The sequence below is a fragment of the Crinia signifera genome, chromosome 1 (assembly GCF_055691185.1).
Source record: "Crinia signifera chromosome 1, ASM5569118v1, whole genome shotgun sequence".
Taxonomy (NCBI): domain Eukaryota; kingdom Metazoa; phylum Chordata; class Amphibia; order Anura; family Myobatrachidae; genus Crinia; species Crinia signifera.
The window spans coordinates 371955579-371976850 of record NC_139217.1 but is presented as its reverse complement, the minus strand read 5'-3'; the positions used below and the strand labels follow the sequence as shown (position 1 = coordinate 371976850).

At 41.7% G+C, this 21272-nt stretch overlaps 1 protein-coding gene across 10 annotated transcripts in view; it reads left to right on the top strand.

Annotated features, from left to right (window-relative positions):
• PITPNM2 (phosphatidylinositol transfer protein membrane associated 2) overlaps nt 1-21272 on the top strand; it is a 244342-nt gene that overhangs the window by 51851 nt on the left and 171219 nt on the right. The window lies entirely within an intron of this gene.

Genomic DNA, 21272 nt, shown 5'->3' with positions numbered 1-21272 from the left:
CTTAATCTGAGCATATCGTCAGTGACTGCATGTAAGGAGCGGGAGATGGGTGAAGTCACTGACATATCGTGTGACGATATCAGTCAGCGTTTTGCACTATATCGTTCTCTTGCTGATAACGTTAACTTTATCCGTGGAAGGGAAACGGAAAGTGTATCTAGTATGAGATTCTGAATATTGTAGGCCTTCCATTACTGACTTCTGCAAGCCTTCCTATGTAGACAGTCTGATGTTGCTGTCATACAGCTCCTTGTATAGAAAAGCAACAGGCTTCCTCAGGGTGTAATGACATTTCAGATATGATTGCATCCAGTGGCGGATTCAGGGGGGGGGCACCTGGGCACGTGCCCCCCCTGTCATTCATTTTGTAGATGAGGACCAGAGCTTTCCAACGAGCCCAGCCCCATGTCTTTAGCCCCCCGGGAACCGGAGATATCGCCTGGCAAAGCTGTAACATTTTTTTCCCCATAGGATAATATGGGACCCGTCAATTCCAACCCACACCCGGTTCCGACAGCTGCCAGTTACCCCCCTGGCATCACAGGAGCTTGTGATTGATGTTATTTAATTCCAAATCGCTGGTCCTTCAATATGATATCAGGATGGTCCATATCGGTCAATCGTTTCCAGAGATATAGCGTGTAAATCGATTTTTTTATTTTTGAAATGTAATTTCATGGCTGTTCATTTTCTTTGAGGGCAGATTACTCTGGAACCAAACTTTCCAGTTTTACTGGACCAAAATCATTCAAAGCCCACTCAAAAGTTCTTCAATATGATACTTGTCTCATGTAAATGGGTCAGTTAGTTCCGAAGATATAGCCTGTTAAATGAGATAACTGGTTAAAGGGGGGGAGGGGTGGTTTTCTCTCCCCCTCACACCAGAAAATGCAGGGACTAGGCTGGTGTAAAAGGGGCCAACCTGGGAATGCATTTTCTGGTGTGAAATGGGTATTATTTCAAATAGCTGGGACCTGCAGTGCTCGGAATACAGCCAGTCTCTGCCACTGTCAGTGGCTATCACTTCTGCCTGGTGGCAACGAGCATGGAACCTCTGGCAATGAGCATGGAACCCTTGGCAATGAGCATGTAGATAAGTAGCACTTACTGTATGTAGCATCATTTTTAATAGGCATTATGGTGTTTGGCATAATACATAATGGACATCATGCCGTGTAACTTAACGTGCAATGGACATTATGGTGTAAATGTTTAATGCGCGCCTTCGGTGGACAATGTCCCTGTTTATGAAGCGTATTGTGAATTTTGTCTTAATCTGTGTTGCATTATGTGAATTCTGGCTCAATCCGTGTGGCATTATGTGAATTTTGTATCAATCCGTGTGGCATTATGTGAATTTTGGCTCAATCTTTGTGGCATTATGTGAATTTTGGCTCAATCCATATGGCATTTTATGAATTTGGCTCAATCCATGTGGCATTATGTGAATTTTGGCTCAATCCATATGGCATCTTATGAATTTGGCTCAATCTGTGAGGCATTATGTGAATTTTGGCTCAATCCATTTGGCATTATGTGAATTTTGACACAATCCATGTGGCATTATGTGAATTTTGACACAATCCATTTGGCATTATGTGAATTTTGGCTCAATCGATTTGGCATTATGTGAATTTTGGCTCAATCCGTGTGGCATTATGTGAATTTTGACACAATCCATGTGGCATTATGTGAATTTTGACACAATCCATGTGGCATTATGTGAATTTTGGCTCAATCCATTTGGCATTATGTGAATTTTGGCTCAATCCATATGGCATCTTATGAATTTGGCTCAATCCGTGAGGCATTATGTGAATTTTGGCTCAATCCATTTGGCATTATGTGAATTTTGACACAATCCATGTGGCATTATGTGAATTTTGACACAATCCATTTGGCATTATGTGAATTTTGGCTCAATCCATTTGGCATTATGTGAATTTTGGCTCAATCCGTGTGGCATTATGTGAATTTTGACACAATCCATGTGGCATTATGTGAATTTTGACACAATCCATTTGGCATTATGTGAATTTTGGCTCAATCCATTTGGCATTATGTGAATTTTGGCTCAATCCGTGTGGCATTATGTGAATTTTGGCTCATTCCATTTGGCATCATGTGTAAGGGGCAAGTATAATGGGGTCTAGTATTTTGTTGCATAATGTGTAGAAGTTCTATATGGTGTTGTACACTACACTCAAGGACATGCCCTCTGTTGAGTGGCCACACCCCCTCTTCCAGCGCGCGCACAACTACATCCTTCACTTTTGTTGCCATGGTAGGCCTGCGTACTTTAAATGCCAGGGCCTATTTTTAATCCCATTCCCACCCTCTCTCTGCAGCTCTCTTAGCATGTACACTGGCACCACTAACACTGGCCCTCCCCCACCTAAACCCTCTTTTATCATGGTGCCCCCCCTGTCATTTTATCCTGGATCCGCCCCTGATTGCATCTGTATCGTTTATTTACTTTGTACTGATCGGGTAAATAATCGAAAGATTTTTGTACGTGTTTACTATACAAAACCAGATGGAGGCAAATCATTTTATTTTCACATTATGAATAAATTATACATGATATTATAATGTCCAAACCAGGAGCTGTGATGTATCACAGAGGAGATTTCCTTCTGTGGGTCTGTGTATAGGTCACTGTGAATGGCGTGAGCAAACTGACAGCTTCTGATTGAGAGACTGTGCTTGCTGAAGTGCAATACATGATTAGGAGCAGATTGTAGCCTAGTAAATTAGTATATTGATCACAGGCTGCGTCCTGCAGAGCAGCTTCTCTATCTAGAAAGTTTTCTGCAAATACTCCGTATAATTACATCACTGCAGCTTCTAAGGCTGCAACAATTAACCACCGTAAATTTCATGCAATCAGTACTAATGTTGAAACCTTTGAAGTGCGGTATGTAAGCGCAGTCTTCTGTCACCATCTAGGTCCTTACCAGCACTGATTGAGTTAAATGGGATAGAAGTAACCTTTAGTTTTACAGCTCTTCCTAAACTACCCATGCATGATTCTCAGCACCACCTTATGGGAGATTAGTACACATTAGCCTTTTTAACTTTCCGATGTGTTCTACATAATCAATGTCACCTTCACATTGGTACAGATTTCTTTTTCCTGTTGAAAAACAGATACCGTATATGATATTATTTTGGTTATATATATATATATACTCCGGGTGCTCCGGTTTCCTTCCACATTTCCCAAATATTCTGGTTGGTTAATTGGGTCATGACAAAATTGAACCCTAGTGTACATGTGGTAGGGAACATAGATTGTAAACTCTACTGGGGCAGGTACTCATTTGAATGGCCAAATATAAAAATATTTAATTTATTTATTAACCATTTCTTATATAGCACACACATTTCGCAGCGTTTTACAGAGTATAATTGAACTTTCAGATCAGCCTCTGCCCCAGGGGAGCTTACAATCACTGGGGCAGATGTATTAAGGTTTAACAAGAGATAAATGCAAGGGTGATAAGGAGAGATAAACGTCCAGCCAATCACCTGCTAACTGCCATGTTACAGGCTGTGTTTGAAAAAAGTCAGTAAGGAGCTGATTGGCTGGACGTTTATCTCTCCATATCACCCTTGCATTTATCTCTTGTTAAGGCTTAATACGTCTGCCCCTATATTCCTTACCACATGTACATACGCACACAGACATTCTAGGGTTAATTTACCAGTATATTTTTGGATTGTGGTAGGAAACCGGAGTACTCTGAGTACCCGGAGGAAAACCCAAGCAAGTACGCGGAGAATATACAAACTCCGCACAGTAAGAGCCATGGTGGGAATCAAACCCATGACCTCAGTACTGTGAGGCAGTAATGCTAACCATTACACCATCCGTACCGCCCAGTTTGTTGTATGCTGCGCTATATAAAAAAAACTATAAAAAAAAATATTCATAATGATTTTGCTTAATAACGGTTATATAAGCACACCCTTCTCCTTAGACAATAGGTATATATAAAGAACTCTGTAATACTTCCTGTTTGCATATTTAGAATAAATAGGAAGCATATCAATATCCTACATTTGTTGCTGGAGGTGGAGGTGTATTTTGCCTGTTCTGTCCTCTCCAAATGACACAGACTTTGCATAGCACAGGTGGCTGTTTTGTCTGTGTTTACACAGCAGAGTGACAGCTTATGTAAAGCAGTCTTTGCTCTAATTGACTAAACCGCATTGTTTTTTAAGACTACATACACTTTGCATTAGCTGAAATTGACAATTAATGTGTTAATAATTTAGGAGCCAGCGAGAACAAACATCCTAATAACATCCTTTGTGCCCGCTCCATTTCGTCTCCTTCCTATGGCAGGAAGTGGGCATTTCACTTATTTGAAAACTTGTCCCTTCCTAAAATGTCTTGTCTGTATACAGTACTTAGTGACATAATAATTCTGTGTGGTTGAACATTTATAAAAACTTGTGCATTAGATAAAATCCATTTAGTAGCATCAGCTGATAGGTTGGTACTTTATCGCTGTGAAGATATCTCTTCTATCATTTATCTACCTCTATGACTGTCTATTACCCAGTTTTGTTTTATCTCTGTTGATTTCAGTTGTAAAGTACAATGGAATTTGCAGCGCTATATAAGAAACTGTTAATAAATATATCATCTGTGGCCTTTATTTCTGAAGAAGTCAGTGCAATCATATAATCTAAACGTTCTCAGTAGTAGAAAGAGATGAGCAGATTTTGTTTTGTGGGAAACATCTTGTCCATTCTTGTTTGACTTTAAATTTTTAAGCATCAGTAATTTTAAGGGTAAAATGTGGTTTGTTTTGCACTTATGATTACATTTCCAGGTCAAACCTGCCTAGAAGCAGTGGCTTGTAAAAGACACTGCCTCATAAATCTAGTTCTGTGTTACTGAGAGCAGTGTTGGAGATGACTGGGACAGTTTTATACAGGCAGGGAATGAAGGTTATTAAGAATCTGCAGCTTAAGGGGGGTATTCAATCACCGGCAACCATCTCCTGAGGGTAAGGTGGTCGCCGAGCCCTATTCAATGCTGTCTTCAACGTCACCATTGAACAGAGGAGCTCGGCAGAACAAGCACGACTTCACAAGCACTCTTGCTCGTTCTGCCGAGAACGGCCGGAAAGTGACGAGCTGCCGGCTGCAACTCGTGGCCACGCCCCCTTCTTGTCCCACTGCAGGTGGGACATTGAATCCCGCCTGCATGTTCTCGGTCGAGCAGACTGAGAATGGGACAGGGTCACGGCAAGCTCGACAGCAGTGACCCCAGATTGAATACCCCCCTAAGAGTATCAAAATGGAAGGAGAAGGTTCTCCAACAGCATGGAATAGTAATGTAAGGACTCGGGTACAATGTCTACATTTATACAGTTATTCATACAGCAAACTTGCTTATATGTGTATAACACTACACTGAAATCTATATCAAAGTGCAAAGTAACCTTTTGCAAATGCAGTCTTTAGCATTACAATTAGGAAAGAATGTGGTATAGCTTACAGACAATGGGGGTTATTCTGATTTACTAGGAAAGGCACAATCACTCTCCAATGGACAAAACCATATGCACTGCCGGTGGGGCTGATACAACATGTGCAGAGATGTTGGTGTTTTATTGTTTCTGTGCAGGGTAACTACTGGCTGCTTTATTTGTACACTGCAAGATAGATATCAGTTTGAAGTACACCCCCCACCCAAATCTAACTCTCTCTGCACATGTTACATCAGCCCAACCTGCTGTGCACATGGTTTTGTCCATTATACTGTTTTCACACTGCAAAACCTGCTTAGACCAGGTATTTAAAAATTTACCTTTTTTAAAACGGGTCTGAGCAAGTTTAACCCCTTTCACATCGCATGTAAATACCTGGTCTAAAGCAGGTTTGTGGTGTGAAAGCAGCCTAAGGCTTCCTGAAGAGCATGTGAATATTATACACCTATGGAGGAGACTAGTGAGGCCTGATACTGAACATACTGTAGTACTGATCATATTGTAGTGTGAATGAGGATGAGAGCTAGCAGCAGCTGTGCATCCTCTCCCCAGGCATGGCACCAACATTAATGTCAGAGCTCAGTACCTTGCCGGCACACATGTCACAGTAACATTAAAATCCCCGATCCAGACTGATACTGTAGCGGTTCCTGACCTCACTGTACGGCAGCCCTGTCCAGTGTACGGAAGGTGGAAGATGCCGCTCTGCTCAGCATCTTCAATCTTCCTACTCTCTCCGGACCCCGCCTCCTCCAGCCATGCTCAGTTACGGGCCGCCCTGAGCACTATAATACATGAACTAGATGCAGCCCCCCCCCCCCCATCTCCTACCTGGGCAGCGCAGCGCAGCGCAGGAAAGGGAATGATCGCGCTGGGGGCAGGGGGTCCCTGCAGTGTATGTTAGATCAGTGGCAGGGTCCCTGCAGCGCATGGGAAATACTTGTTCCCTTACTGCGCTGCCCAAGTGGGGTGGTGGGGACCAATAGTGGTCCGTTAATTAGATATGCACAGAGTGGACCACTATTGGCTGGCTCCTAAATACTGTTTCATTTCAGACAGCCCAAAAAAAACCAGGTCTGAAACAGGTAGGACCCTGCTTTTTTACCGTTTCCAAAAAACGCTTTTTTTGGGAAACTGTAAAATCACTCTGCACCTTTCAGACCGAACATATTACCATTTTTAAAACGGTTAAAAATCGGCAAAATAAATTTTTTTTAGTGCGGTCTGAAAGGAGCATTAGAGAGTGATTGTGCCTTTACGATTGAATCAGAATGTGGAACCAAATTAGTTTACCGCATACCCTCCCATGGCTCACTTCACTTGCTATGCTTTGGGGCAGGTGTCCCCTACCATTGTGCTCAACGCATTTTATATCAATGTGGACTCTGATTAGGAATGGTAAAGTATGAAATAGTAAAAGAAAGAAAAAATTGTACTTTTGTTTAGCTTCACGGCGGCAGCATTACCGCCCGCTACTTCTGGGTTCGGTGCTCTGCAAACTTTCTAAAATGAAGTCCATGCCAACGTGAATAGTTCATACCCCCACTATCCATGTTGGCATGGAGTTGATTTTAGATAGCGAGCCGAGTGTAGCGTGGGCGAGCAAAGCGAGCCCCGCAAGGGGACACAGACGTTGCTACGACTGAGATGCTGCCGCCGTGAAACTAAACAAGTACCGAAAAAATAATTTTTAAGTGTCGACCGTTGCCTTGGTTATCTATTGTTTGTGTCGACCCCTGGACTGTCGACACAAATTGTCTGCCAGCCCTCTGCCTACCGTTAGGGAGACCGTTGTCAAATGTCATGTTTGTGTTTAGGGACTTGCTGCTGAGAGGAAACTGAGCATTCTCTTACGTAGCTGTTCTGTTGATATAGTGGCCAGTTCTCGGTAATAAACCAAGTCCTTTATAACCATCACCTTGAGCACTGCTCTTGTCTTAAAAGTTTAGTTGTTTATTGCTCATTGTATGTTTACATTTTTTCCCTCTTGCTTTTTTAAAAGGTTTGCCCCCAATATCTAGTTATTAACAGTGTTTTATACTCTGTTGTATCTAGGGCATAGGCGTGCGCAGGGGGGGTGCCGGGGGTGCACAGGCACCTCCCAATGACAGGACCTTGCTGCACGATTGCAGCAAGGTCCTACATCACAGAATATAATTTTTTTTTTCCCGGGAGCCGGCTGCCTGTAGGGGGAGCTGAGGTGCACAGACAGCTCCTCTCAGGCCTTACTGAAACAGTGCTGGACGAGTGGCCGGGTGAGGAGTGAGGAGAGGACTTCCTGGTGTTTGAATGTGCTGCAGGTAAGCTGGAACAGGGGGATTCATTGTATGTTATATGAGGCTATTACTTTGTTTTAGAGGGGAAGGGGGAAGGTATATTGGTCTTTAATAATGCTGGCTGCTTTTTTTTATGTCATAAAGGAGTGTGTTTATCAGCTTTTTGTAAGTATACTGTGTGTGTGCATAGGGGGGCTGTGTATATGTGTACTACGTGTGTGGAAGGGGACTCTGTGTACTGTGTGTGTATGTGGGTGTGCAAAGGCTGTGCATATGTATACTATGTGTGGGGGGGCTCTGTATGTATGTATGTGTGTGTATACTATGGGCCTTATTCAGATGCACTCGGCTGCATGGGGGGGGGGGTGGAGATGGGCGGGGGGGCGCCGGTCTGCCCCATTACCATATGGGAACGCCCAGCGTTCCATGGGTGTTCGCCGAGCGGGGTTTGATGGAATCAACCTGAATAGCCCCCTATGTGTGGGGGCGGGCATTTGCCCCTGGGTACTTGGGGTACAAGTGTGGTGCACCCCCTAATAAAACGGTCTGCGCACGCCTATGATCTAGGGCCTTCAATTCCATCTCATACCAAAATACCAATTACAAATACCTCTTTCAGACATACACCCCGGCAAATACATAGCTCTGACCCTGGGTTTCCAACCCATGTGCAGCCTGGGTTTTTGTTTGCAGACTCTTCCCGAGTTGACCCCTTTCAGACATAAGCTGGGTCTGCCCTCGCTTTTCGGTAAGGTAAAGGTACATGAAAAGGACAAGTTTTAATATTTTTTTTTTAAATAAAAGAATGTTTTATTAAAAATATAATTATTATACAATATATAAAATTATACAGTGTAGTAAAGCTTAACCAAAGCCTGAATTTTTCTGATCAGGCCTTTTAAGAAAAGCGAAAGCTGCATATGTCACCCAGTAACCTGTGGCATTGTGGAGCACTGATATATACAACCTAACAATATAAAGAAAGAAAGCTGACCCTTCTGTGTTCTTGAGTCAGCCTGTCATGCATTGCTGACATTTGTGTTAGCAAATTGTTTGTGTTCATTGTCCATGAATCGCTGAAGTCTGGTATCATCTTGAGCCTTCCATCCTGTATCCAGGCGTCTGAGTTGCTTGTGGAGAATATTGGACCTGGGCTTTTGTGGTGACCTTCATTGTGGTCCTCTTCTTTTTACAATCCGGTACTGTGAAAACTGAAAAGCAAATATAATATAAAGCATTACAAATTTTATAGTATTGTATGTTACACTTCATTGTAAAAGTTATTACAAATTAAAGGACAGGGTTCTGATCTGACCAGTGCTTGTTGTAACCTGACCATCCTCTTGCAAACTAGATGCCCAACAGTTGAATCTTTCACTATACTTGTTATTTGTGGATCCCGTAATGATAGGTTCAATATTACGTTTATATACCTTATACAAACACTTGAATAAACTGCAAATAAAATAGCGTCGCTATAAGCTTATCTGTGCTTGTGACCACGTCTCTTCCTGGTTCTCCCCCTGGCCCTGTGACGGTGCTGTCACATAGGTATAATTGTTTACGCAATGGCCACAGATAAGTCTGCATTGCCATGATCTTCAAATCGTTCCAGCGATGCCTCCAGCCTCTGTTGGCTCCTCTTGTTGGTGTTAGTGTTGGTGTGCCTGTCAGTGTCGCAGAAGGTGGGTTCGCCATAATTGATGAATACAGGGGAATGGGACTGCATAGTGCAGTATGCAAAAAATCACATTGCGCAAATCGTACATACGCCACTCCATCGGTCCAGAGTCACTGCGATTTCTTATGTGGCCGTGACCGTTGTGTACTGTTTATTTAGCGGTTTCAGTTTAACTACTTGCTGTTGTGTCTTCTTCCAGTGACCGCAAACTTTTTTTGTTGAATTGGATTTAAACATTCACACTTGGAATTGGTAAACCATTTTGTCTTGCTTGGAATTGTGTGAGTTAATGTTTTTCAAGCTGGCCTACAGACTGCTTTAAATATCATCGTGGAAATATGTCACCATTGCAAATTTCATGCAAAATGGTCTATATTTGGTGCTGTAACATTTAATCTTTCATTCCCCAGTATGTCTTGTGATGAGTTCCAGGCTTTTAAAGTTGAAATTAATATTTCAGCATCCCCACAGCCCTCCCCACTTTGCAGAGATCTGAGACAAAGTAACTGTTCCTATGACAAGCACCCACTACCGATCAATAGAATCTTTCCATTCATGTTGGATTTAAGGTAGAGAAATCCTAATTACTACATAGAACTCTCTGTTCTGAATCATCCTCAATATAGTTTGGACATCTGATTTGCCTATATAGTTATAAATACAGTCCAGCACTGGTCACGGATGAAGTCTAATGAGAAGTATTAACTGGAAGCTTTTATCTTAAAGACTGTCCAGTCATGTTACATTTGTGGATCTTCTAGCAGTATGTATATGCTGTAAAGCTAAAGAATAAAGTTTATTTGCTCAAAATGTTGATGTTACCTATGTAAAAATATATGGTACTTGTGTATTAGCAGGGTGCCCACTAAGCTATTTGCTTAGTGGGCTATTCTGCGTAGTGAATTCGCATCGCATTCAATTTTTCCTGTGCGATGCAATGCGATTTTTCATTGTATAAGCACCCATACCATTAGATGTGATGGTACTTCATTTTAAATGCACCCATGCACACCCTCACTATCCACGCCACCCCGAAGCGTGGCGAGCGCACGCGATTACGCGTCCTTCCGACCTTTTCATACCCTCACTATCCACGTTGGCGTGGCGAGCGCACGCGTAATACATGTAAAATAATCTGCGGGGCACGCTGAGCTCGCACTGCTTCGGGCTCGGTGGCTCGCTTCGCTCACCACACTTTTGTACAATCAACTCCATGCCGATGTGGATATTGGAGATATGAAAAGGTCAGGAGGAGGCGTAACCGCGGGGCTCGCTGCGCTCGCCACGCATCGGGGTGACGTGGATAGTGGGGATGTGCATGGGTGCTTTTAAAATGAAGTACCATCACATCTCATGGTATGGGTGCTTATACAATGAAAAATCGCATTGCACAGAAAAATTGCATGCAATGCGATTTCCCTACAGTGCCGTACGTATGTAAATTGAGTGCCCTGCAAATACACAAGTACCAAATATATTAATTAATAAGTTGCTTCCATGGCTCTGATGGTATACATGTATACACATGATTACATATAATATAAATATGTATTATAGTATATACAGTATGTTTTCTTTGTGTACCCAGCTTTAGTGCATGTTTAAGCATGTGTTCTATGTGTGTTTGTGTTATAGTATATTGTGTATGTATGCTCAGCCGTGATCGGCCTTCTTAGTACATTCCCCCCATTGTGTTTAGGTGACTTCACATACAAAACTGGCTTTATTTTTTAAAATGCTGCAAGTTTTAGTTTAACACATGTGGCCACATGCAGTGAAAGGTGATAAACAACCAGCCAATCAGCTCCTAGCTGTCATTTTTTAACCCAGTCTGTAACATGGCAGTAAGGAGCTGATGGTCTGGTACCACTCTCCATGTTATCACTTTTTGAAGCTTGGTGCACTTGGCTCATGGTAACCATATTCTTGCTGTCTTTCTTTTTCGCATACAGCTAGAACACATTTTATAGGTACATTTTCTGAATGGGTATATTGAGATGATCACATGCTTGTGCAATGTGGTGAACTCCCTCCTATAGTGTTACAGATGCTTGTTCTTCACAGGATGGTGTACAGTACATCACGTCTTGTCTTTCCATGTAGAGTGTAGATCATGCGCTTGTGAGTTGATCAAACCCCTTGTGCATTGACTGATTTCATTTCCTTTCAGTTCCTTCATGTCACAATTTAATGCCATGTGCATAAGCCTGCTTGTGTTTGGCTAATGAAGAAGAAAGTGCTTAATGACACAATGTCACGGCATTTACAGTCTGAGGATTCTACTGTGCCCAGATGAATAGCTGTAATGCATTTATTATTGCAGATTCTTTATTGCGAATCCATTTTAAACAATTACCGGAAATATAGGTTGGTATGTATAACATTGCCAGTGTGACGATAGACGTGGTTACTGTATAAATGAAGGGTCCAGATATACTAAGGCATTTTTCAAAAAGGCCTAATACATAGTTTCTCACAAACTGAGCACACGTTATGCTTGTTTAAGCCCATATGCTGAAGCGTAAACACAATGGCCCTTATTCACATCTGATCGCAGTACAAATTTGTACTCAAAATGGGCAAAACCATGTGCACTGCAGGTGGGGCAGATGTAACATGTGCAGAGAGAGTTAAATTTGGGTGGGGTGTGTTGAACCTGGAATTTAAATTGCAGTGTACAAATAATGCAGCCAGTATTTACCCTGCACAGAAACAAAATAACTCACACAAATGTAACTCTCTCCTTACACGTTACATTTTCCCCACCTTCAGTGCACATGGTGTTGCCCATTTTAAGAACAAATTTGTACTGCGATCAGATCTAAATAAGGGCCATTATGCGTGCAGGTGGGCATTAGTAGACTATTCGCTACTGGTTTAGGTCAAATATGCAGCATTTCCTATTCTCTTAAACATATGTTTAACAATGGCTTGGTTGCATATTCTACATTAGCCATCAATTAAACTCGTATCTAATACTGCACAACGGTGCTGCTTCTTCTCATGTTTACTAAATGACACTTGGAAAGTGGTGGACTAATGTATAGTGTCCTCTAGTGTGTACCCACTATGTTGCTGACGATGAATGCTCCTGTGGGTCATCAGCGATGTCCTCTGTTGGCCTGGCAAGCCGTGCTGATGTAGAATGTCATCAGTGATATGCTGCTGAATAGGGAAGCCAATCCCGGGGCATTTTTTCAATCCCGGGATTCGGGATTGAAAAATGCCCGATCCCGGGATTCCCGGGATCCCGGGATTGGCATCCCTAGTGTCACAGCTGGGATGACAGCACAGCTAAGACAGCTTGAAAAGGCGGAAAGAGACCTGACAGCACCTTCCCCCCCTTCCCCTCTCCTTCACTACCTCTGCTTCCTTTAATGCTGCCATCTCTCCTCCGTGTGGGGGTGTAGCTATGAGATAATTAGGATACTCATGACCCAGGCTGGACCCATGACCCAGGCTGGCCACAGACCTTCAGCAATGAGCGGCACCGGGCAGAACATATCATTGAAGCCCTGGCCGCCCACTATTTACTTACATTTTGCAGAGTGGGCGGCCGGGCTGGTGCAGGGTGCTGTAGGGAGCCAGGTTGGGAGGGTCGCTGGTCGGGCGCCGGGAGCCTGGAAGGCTGGGCGGATGGGCGGGCTGTGCACTGCGCAGCGTGACCTCGTCACGCTGCGTGCAGCGCTACCTTTCCGGGTATGGTAGAAGCCGGGCAGCGTCTGAGCGAGTGCTCAGACGCTGCCCGGAATTAGACTGCGCATGCGCAGTCTAATCCCGAAATCCCGGGATTGGAAACTCCAATCCCGGGATTGAAATCCCGGCGTTTTTGGGGCCAAATCCCGGGATCCCGCCGATCCCGATCCCGGGATTGGCCACCCTACTGCTGAATGATTATGTACCCAGCCAATGTTGGGCTGGGTACACATCGTATAGTGTGTACCTAGCTTTGGTCTGTTTGTGTGTATAAACATGTTTTCTATGTGTGTATGTGTTATAATGTATGTTTTTGTGTAAATGTATGCATTCTGTATGTGTGTGTGTACTGTATGTATACCTATTTGTTCGATGTGTGTATATGTACAGTATGTATTCTGTGTGTGTGTCTTTATGTATATGTTCTGTGTGTGTTCTGTGTGCATTTGTGTTTATATGTTCTATGTAAAATGTGTTTTATATGGGTATACAAATAAGAACACGTGTGCGCATAGAAAGAACCTCCTCCCCCCTCCTCACCCATGCAAATCCTTATTTGCCCCTGACATGGCAGTTAGCAGCTGATTGGCTTATCTCAATCCACTTTATTACTCTCCATGGATTAGAACATAGACCCATTAGATCCTACGGATCAAATTATTTTTACAGTATTTAACAATGTTCAAAGCTACTGTACTTTTGGGGTTTTAATCTTCATTTTTTTGCACATATGTGTATCCAGTTTAGAAATGGCCATGGACAGTCTATCCAATTATCATAATGTTTACATAGATGCAGAGCATTGCAATATATGATTATGCTGAACCTGCTGAAGGCATCGTCCTTGTTTTGTGACTAGTGAGGACAGTGGCAGAATGATGATGTAAGGCATTGCTTCCCAGCCTCCAGTTTTTGTTTTCTGTCAAGTCACTAGAAATCTGAGGAATGAGCAGTGGTAAAGGAAATAGCGGGGTTGGGGTGTCTTGGTCTCTTATACCCCTTTCACACCAGAAATGCAGAGACAAACCCGGGAATTAAATTCCAGGGACAAGCAGGGACATTCCCATGTTGGGACCCATTCACACATGCTTTTGAAGCAGGGACAACTTGGGTCGGCACCTTTCACACTGAACCCGGGATGACCCTGCATTTCTATGAGAATAGCATTGAAAATGGCCTTTTTTTAGGCTCACATTAGATTATTGATTATTAATAATTAAGACTGAAAACATTTGTAGTGTTTCAGCCTTTGTTTACTTGTATAAAACAAATTAAAAGGCTTATGAAAGCATCTTCTCCTCTAATGATTAATAGCTCTCTCACCTCCTCATTTGTCCAAGACATGACACACATAGCAGGCTTTCAGGGGTTAAAATGAACTTCTGGGGTCTGTGGTGCCACAGAACATGCACACTGTCTCCCTGCACGCTGTATGCTGTCTCTGGGCGTGTCTGTGAGTGTCTACTACAACAGGAAGTTGCTCTGCTAGCAAATCAGCACTAGCAGAGGCAACACGAGAAGCAGGGACATGTCCCTGCACCTTTCACACCAGCCAGTAACCCTGGAAGGACCCGGGAGCAACCCTGCTACATAGCAGGGTTGAATTGCCGACAAATTAACCCAGGAATTTGTCCCTAGAACCTTTCACACCAAAGCTAGTCCCGGGTTGTTCCCGGACCCAACCCAGGAATTTAGTCTGGTGTGAAAGAGGTATTAAGGTGCCCAAACATTATGGTGAAGGGAGAAGTCGCATGTGATTTCGCTTGAACTGCCCGGCAGCTTCCCTGGTGGCAGGACTGCATAACATACACCAAATTAAGGGGGTTATTCTGGCTCACTCGCAAAGGCACAATCACTCTCTAATGAACAAAACCATATGCACTGTAGGTGGGGCTGATGCAACATGTGCAGAGAGAGTAAGATTTGGGTGTTTTATTGTTTCTGTGCAGGGTAAATACTGGCTGATTTTATTTTTACACTGCAATATAAATATCAGTTTGAAGTACGAACCGCACCCAAATCTAACTCTCTGCACATGTTACATCTGCCCCACCTGCAGTGAACATGGTTTTGTCCATTAGAGAGTGATTGTGCCTTTGCGAGTGAAACACAATAACTCCCAAAGTCCTTTTGCATCACAAAGTACCTAAGCCCAGTACTTGTAAATCCTGTGAAATATTTTGTGAAAAGGTTCTACCTACAGTATGACACTGCTGGGATTAGATTAACGCAAGCAGCCAGTGTCCACAACAATGTATGTGTGGTAAGGTATGTAGATTCATCTCTCCATTGTGCTAATCCTGTTTTTAATGTGTCATATTGTACTGGGGTTTGGAGGATGGAGTAATGCACAGATTTGGCTTTGTATGAAGGATTTACACTCAATAATAGTCAATCTAGCAGATTATTGCGATCATCCGAGGACAGCATCCGGTTTCAGGATAAGCTTGCGTGCAGGGCCTTCCTCTATATGACTGTATATACCTGGTTTGTTTTATCACTATTTCCAATTGTAAAGCACATCAGAAGTATCTGCTTTATACACGACACTGTTAATACATAAATAGTGAATACATATGCATGATTAACAAAATGTGAAAACATGAATTGTTGGAGGTACTTGAGGACTGGAGTTTAGAACCTCAGCACAGAATAGTGACCTGAGGTTACTGTCACATACTTACAGAAAGGTTTTGGGATGAAATGCTTCTTTAGGTGAGGTGCTCATACAGTTGTATATGTTTCATGTATTTTCAAGCTAATAGTTTTTGTCCTCACCTGGTAAAACAGTTAACAGTTAAAATGCCTGAACCCTGGTTCTAAATGTTTGTGCAAGTGTTTCAATTTTTTTTTTAATATTAACTGTTTTATTAGGCCTACTTTCCCAGATAGTATCATTAAAGCAAAACCTTGGTCTTGGCTAAGCAATTACTGCTAACCTCCTATGTGGAGATTGTCCTAAAGATTCCACAATACTGAGCCAAAATTTTCTAGCCAACCTATTTTTATGTTGCAATAAAGTTTTTAGAAAAACTTTCCTAGATTACAACATGCATGGGGGCCATCTTTTAGTTTATTAGCCCTGATAATACGCATGCATGTCAAACAAACTACAGCTTTTGAAGGTAAGCCAAGCATAACCCTTTATATTCCTTTTTGTTTTACGTTCCCTCATGTATCAGGTTTTTTTTTTTTTAAATTGCTACTATTTGACCTTTTCATTATGTCAAGCTTTGAAATATATTTTTAGCCATAAAGATAGTTCCCCCCTCTCAAACTACAAGCAATACCATTACTTAATTTGCACAAAAGCAAATTACTACTAATTAGAAGAATGAAGGCTTCTTCTGTTTTCCCATTTTGCTTATGTAATGTGCTTCAAATTGTTTTATACCAATATACTAGCAAAATGTAAATAGGTATGCTCAGTAAGGGGTTAAGTATATCAGTAAGGGGTTAAATGTGTAAAATGACTCAATATGCAAAAAAAATGTGTTACTTGTAAATGGGCTCTATTTTCACTTTAGTAGAGATAAACTTTCAAATACATTAACCTTAAACTTCCAGACGTTGGCCAAAAGCTGGCAGATGTAGCTCAATAGGAGCTATGCAATCGCTAATTGCCTACTGCTGTGTCCAGAAGTTTTTTTTTTTTTTTTTCAGTTCTGTCCTGGTGAAAGAAGATATGTTTATCCTTTGTATTATGCGTTTTTTTAGTCATATTTTATTATTAGTAGTAGTATTATGTTAAATCTGGAAATGTTACGTGCAATAAAACATTAATTTTGTTTAAAGGAAAAAAAAAAGCTTTTTTTTATTTTTTATTATACGGTGATTATCTTTGGAGTTGAGGCACTTCCTGTGAGCCAGCATATGCCTGCGCGTTTCACCCCAGCAGTTGCTATGTATTTAGCACACAGCTGGTGCTATGCACTTAAAAGACTGAAATAAAATCCCACACGGTGGAGAAAATAATTGAGGGGCGTGCACTATACCTGTCTCTCTGCTCTTGTCACGGCCTAGCCATTAGGATTCAGAGGTACTGTAATTGCTTGAACTTACCAGCTGCAATATAAATATCACAGAGCTGCTTGCCTTGTAATCGGCTTAGGTGCGTAGGAAGAGGAGATGGGAGAGAAGGGGGAAGTTTGTGGATGGAAAAGTGCTATAGATACAGCTTCATCAAATGAGAAGACTGGAGGGAAGGATTCATTTATGAAGATGTAGAGTTATCATGTAAGAGATCAAAGCACAGTATTCTATTTATAGGTGTGTAGGAAGGGGCAGGAAATGTATGGAAAATATATTCTGTGCTTATAAAGAAAATGCAGATGACCATTTTATTAAACGGGTGTTTCAGTTAGTGGTAGAATGATTAACCATTTAGTCGCTGAGTGGAAGCAGAGATTAATAATGCACCAGTCACAGCCTGATTTTGTTGCATTATATTTACTGAATAATTGTTTTCTTTGTTATGCCTTGATATGGTATTATTTAGCAAAGTTCTTTATTTATTTATTTATTTATTTATTTACAGTTTCTTATATAGCGCAGCAGATTCCGTTGCGTTTACAATTGCAGACAGTAATAAAACAAACTGGGTAACAGACAGAGTTGGAGGTTAGAGGGCCCTGCTGCAAGCTTACAATCTATAGGGGCATAGGAGGGAAACTCAAGGACATGCATCAGTAATAGCACAGCAGTCCCACCAAGTTACAAGTCCAGTAAAAAAAGCTATATAATACATAAGTGCCTCAGAGGGTTATGCGTGTGGTACCTAAGATAGGCTTGCCTGAAGAGGTGAGTTTTCAGGGAACGCTTTAAAGACGCAGATAATGTGCAGAGCGGAGTGGTCGAGATGGGAGATATTTTGTGATAAGTAAAGAGATATATGCTGGTGCAGTATGGTTAATAGCTTTATATGCAAGCAGAAATGTTTTATATTGAATACGGTAAAATACAGGCACCAGTAACGTCAATCATTTATGTTTGTGCATTGTTGTATTGTTTATGCTATCGGTCCTACAATAAGCACTTATGGAATGAATGCTGCCCTCTGGCAAGCAGGTCCTTTCGGGAGTTATACAACATATTTATTACTTGCTGTGGAATATAGTACTATGACGATGGGCTGATTTTTTTTTTTTATACACACCTGTATTTAGTACATAGCAATATGTTACAAATATTTCTAGAGACACTGCTGCTGATCGAAGGCATTTAAGAGTGACATATGCATGTATTTAATGCCGGTGCGAGTGGCCGGCGAGGGGGTTAAACAGCGAGGATTGCTGAAAACCAGCGATCCTCGCTGTTTAACCCCCGCTCCGGCCGCTCGCTCTATTCAACGTTGTGGGGAAATCCTCGCCGTCACAGGACGGCGAGAATTCCCCAAAACAGCGAGACCCGCGGCTGCTGCAGAAAACTCGCAGTTTTTAGCCGCGGGTCTCGCTGCTTCTGGAGCCGCATCCGCCAATTCCACCTCGCTCAAAAAACGTAGCGAGGGGGAATTGGCGGATGCGGAGGCTGTGTTGAATGCTGTCAGGGTGAGTGGTGACAGCAAGCAGGAAGCCCTGCTCGTTGTCACCACTCGCAAACAGCATTGAATACCTGCTATAATCTGTACTGACTCAGCTGACCTTTAAGGCATACAAGGTTCATCATTGTATTGTAATTTAAATGCTCATCTTCATCACATATTAAACAATGACAATTGTACAATAAGAATAGACTGTAAAGGAGATATGAGATCATACTGCTTCTAGCTTTATTTGTGTGTGGATTAAGTAGAATACCTATAATTTACTGTATAGATGGTACTATGTGCCTTCCGGATTGAGTAGAATAAATCCTGCAACTTGAGCTAGATGCTGGAGAGGGTATGCCAATGCGGCACCTTTTATCACATATGGTGGTCCTGTCCAAAGGAAATAACTCTTTGGAGGGGTGTAATTGGTCTCACAACTCGCTTACTTAATATCTCAGTTCCCTATAAGCCTAAATATTTTCTCCTCCCCTTAGATTTCCCTACATTGACTAGACATCAAAATAAATTAATGTGCCATGTAGTTACTGCCATGATTTGCCAATTGGCAGTGGACTAGAAGCAATCTGTTCCTCAGTCTTTACGGTCTATTATATCTGGAATATGGTATATCTGTTTTATGGAGTACATACGCTGTATTATTAATTACTCTTTAAAATCATTTGATAACATTTGGAGCATGGATAGCCTCTCAAAACACCCAATAGCCATATATATTTATATATATATATATATATATATATATATATATATATATATATATATATTTATTTGATCATTTTATATAAATAGAGCGATAGAGGAATTTATGGCCCTACTCCTAGGACACTGATGGCTAACCTTGACACTCCAGCATTTGTTGAATTGCACATCCCAGCATTCCCTGCTACAGTTTCGTTATTTGGCCATGCTAAAACTGATGCAGGGCATGCTGGGACTGTGTACTTTTGCTTTTCTTTCCCCTTCAGTTTCTCCCTACTATACGACTTCACCTTTTTTTTATATTTAGTAGAGCTTTCTTTGTCCTTTTATGTAACAGAAAATTGATTACACACTATTTTATTTCATATACTGTACTGTAGCCTGTGTTTTCAGTTACCTTGACTTATGAGATCTCAATAAAAGTTTATAATAATAAAAAAAAAAAAGAATAGATAAATAAAAAACGTATGAAGTGTACAGCGCTAAGAAAAGTTACATTGTACAGTTGATCGGTTGTCTGCTCTTCCTGTATTCACCGTGGCATGGCTGTACCCTGTATGTTCACATGTGCATGGCATTTATCTACCTTGTGCTGTCTAGCTAAATAAATTGACAGCCTATTTACCGCCTTTTTTTTGCCTGTTGCTAGAGAGCCCGGAATGGTCATGAAAGATAATTTCACACAATTAGAACATTTATTTTCCTGCCAGTAAAACTGTGTTTTCATGTATAGAGACAGGGTTTTCCAAAAATTGGACAATTCTATCTCAAGAAAGACCTTCAAAACTCATGGCTCTTATAGTCCATTTGTATTACATTATAGCTGACATAGTGCCTGATTGAATAACTTCTACAATGAGCAGTCCGCTGTGTCATAATCTCTCCACTGAGTGCGGCCTACTTTTTACTATCTCAATTTCAGCACCAAGCAGCGACACAGTGCGTATCACTTGAACCACAGAAGGTCACTGTGGAAATTTTACAACATAAATATATTTAATACACCACTTAATCCAATACTCTGTCTAATATATACAATATAATAAGAATAATTTAAGCCTCATTTTAAATTATTTAGCTCATTTAGTGATATTCTCCTAAACACTGTAATTTACCCTATGATATCGCTGTAGGTCACTAGACAGCCCAGGAAGGTGCATGTAATAAATTATGATGAGACCCCCTTTCTGATCACATCAATGCTCATTGTTAATTACTGATTCCTAAGGCCACATTCTGAATTTCAGGAGCCAAGAAGTTCCAGCAGTCGGATTTATTGCAGTAGACATCTTCATAAATTCAAATTATCTCACTGCAAGTTATTCACACTAGGACAAGTGTTAATAAAGAAAGCTACATTCATTTATTGCTAACTGCTGTGAAAATATATAATTAAGCTTCGCTTATTACTTTATTGCTTCCTTTTTTGGGTGATTTTTTTTTTCTTTTCCTGAAAATATTGTTACATAGCTAAGACAAATTTTAGTGCCATGATGTCCAGGTATTCGTCCAAAAATGGATAAACTATTACAAGGTCATTAGCCCACTATGGGGCAGATGTAGGAACTAGCATTAAGTGCCTTTCTGCACTTAACGCTAGTTAACTAGGGGGGATTAAGTGTTTTCAGATGTACTAAAAGCTGTCCCTAACGTGCGCTAGGGACAGCCTGCAAAATAACTCTCGGCGGGGCTGTCCCCTGCAATCCCCCCCAGTAATTAGCGGCCGGGCGATGTATTAACAGTGTTAAATCACCCCAGTCACTTCACCAGCTCAGGGCTAGCGTTGTCCTATCCCCACTGCGGGGACAACGCTAGCCCTGCTGCTGCCTTCGGGCTGTGCACGAGATCTCGCGCATGCCCAGAGA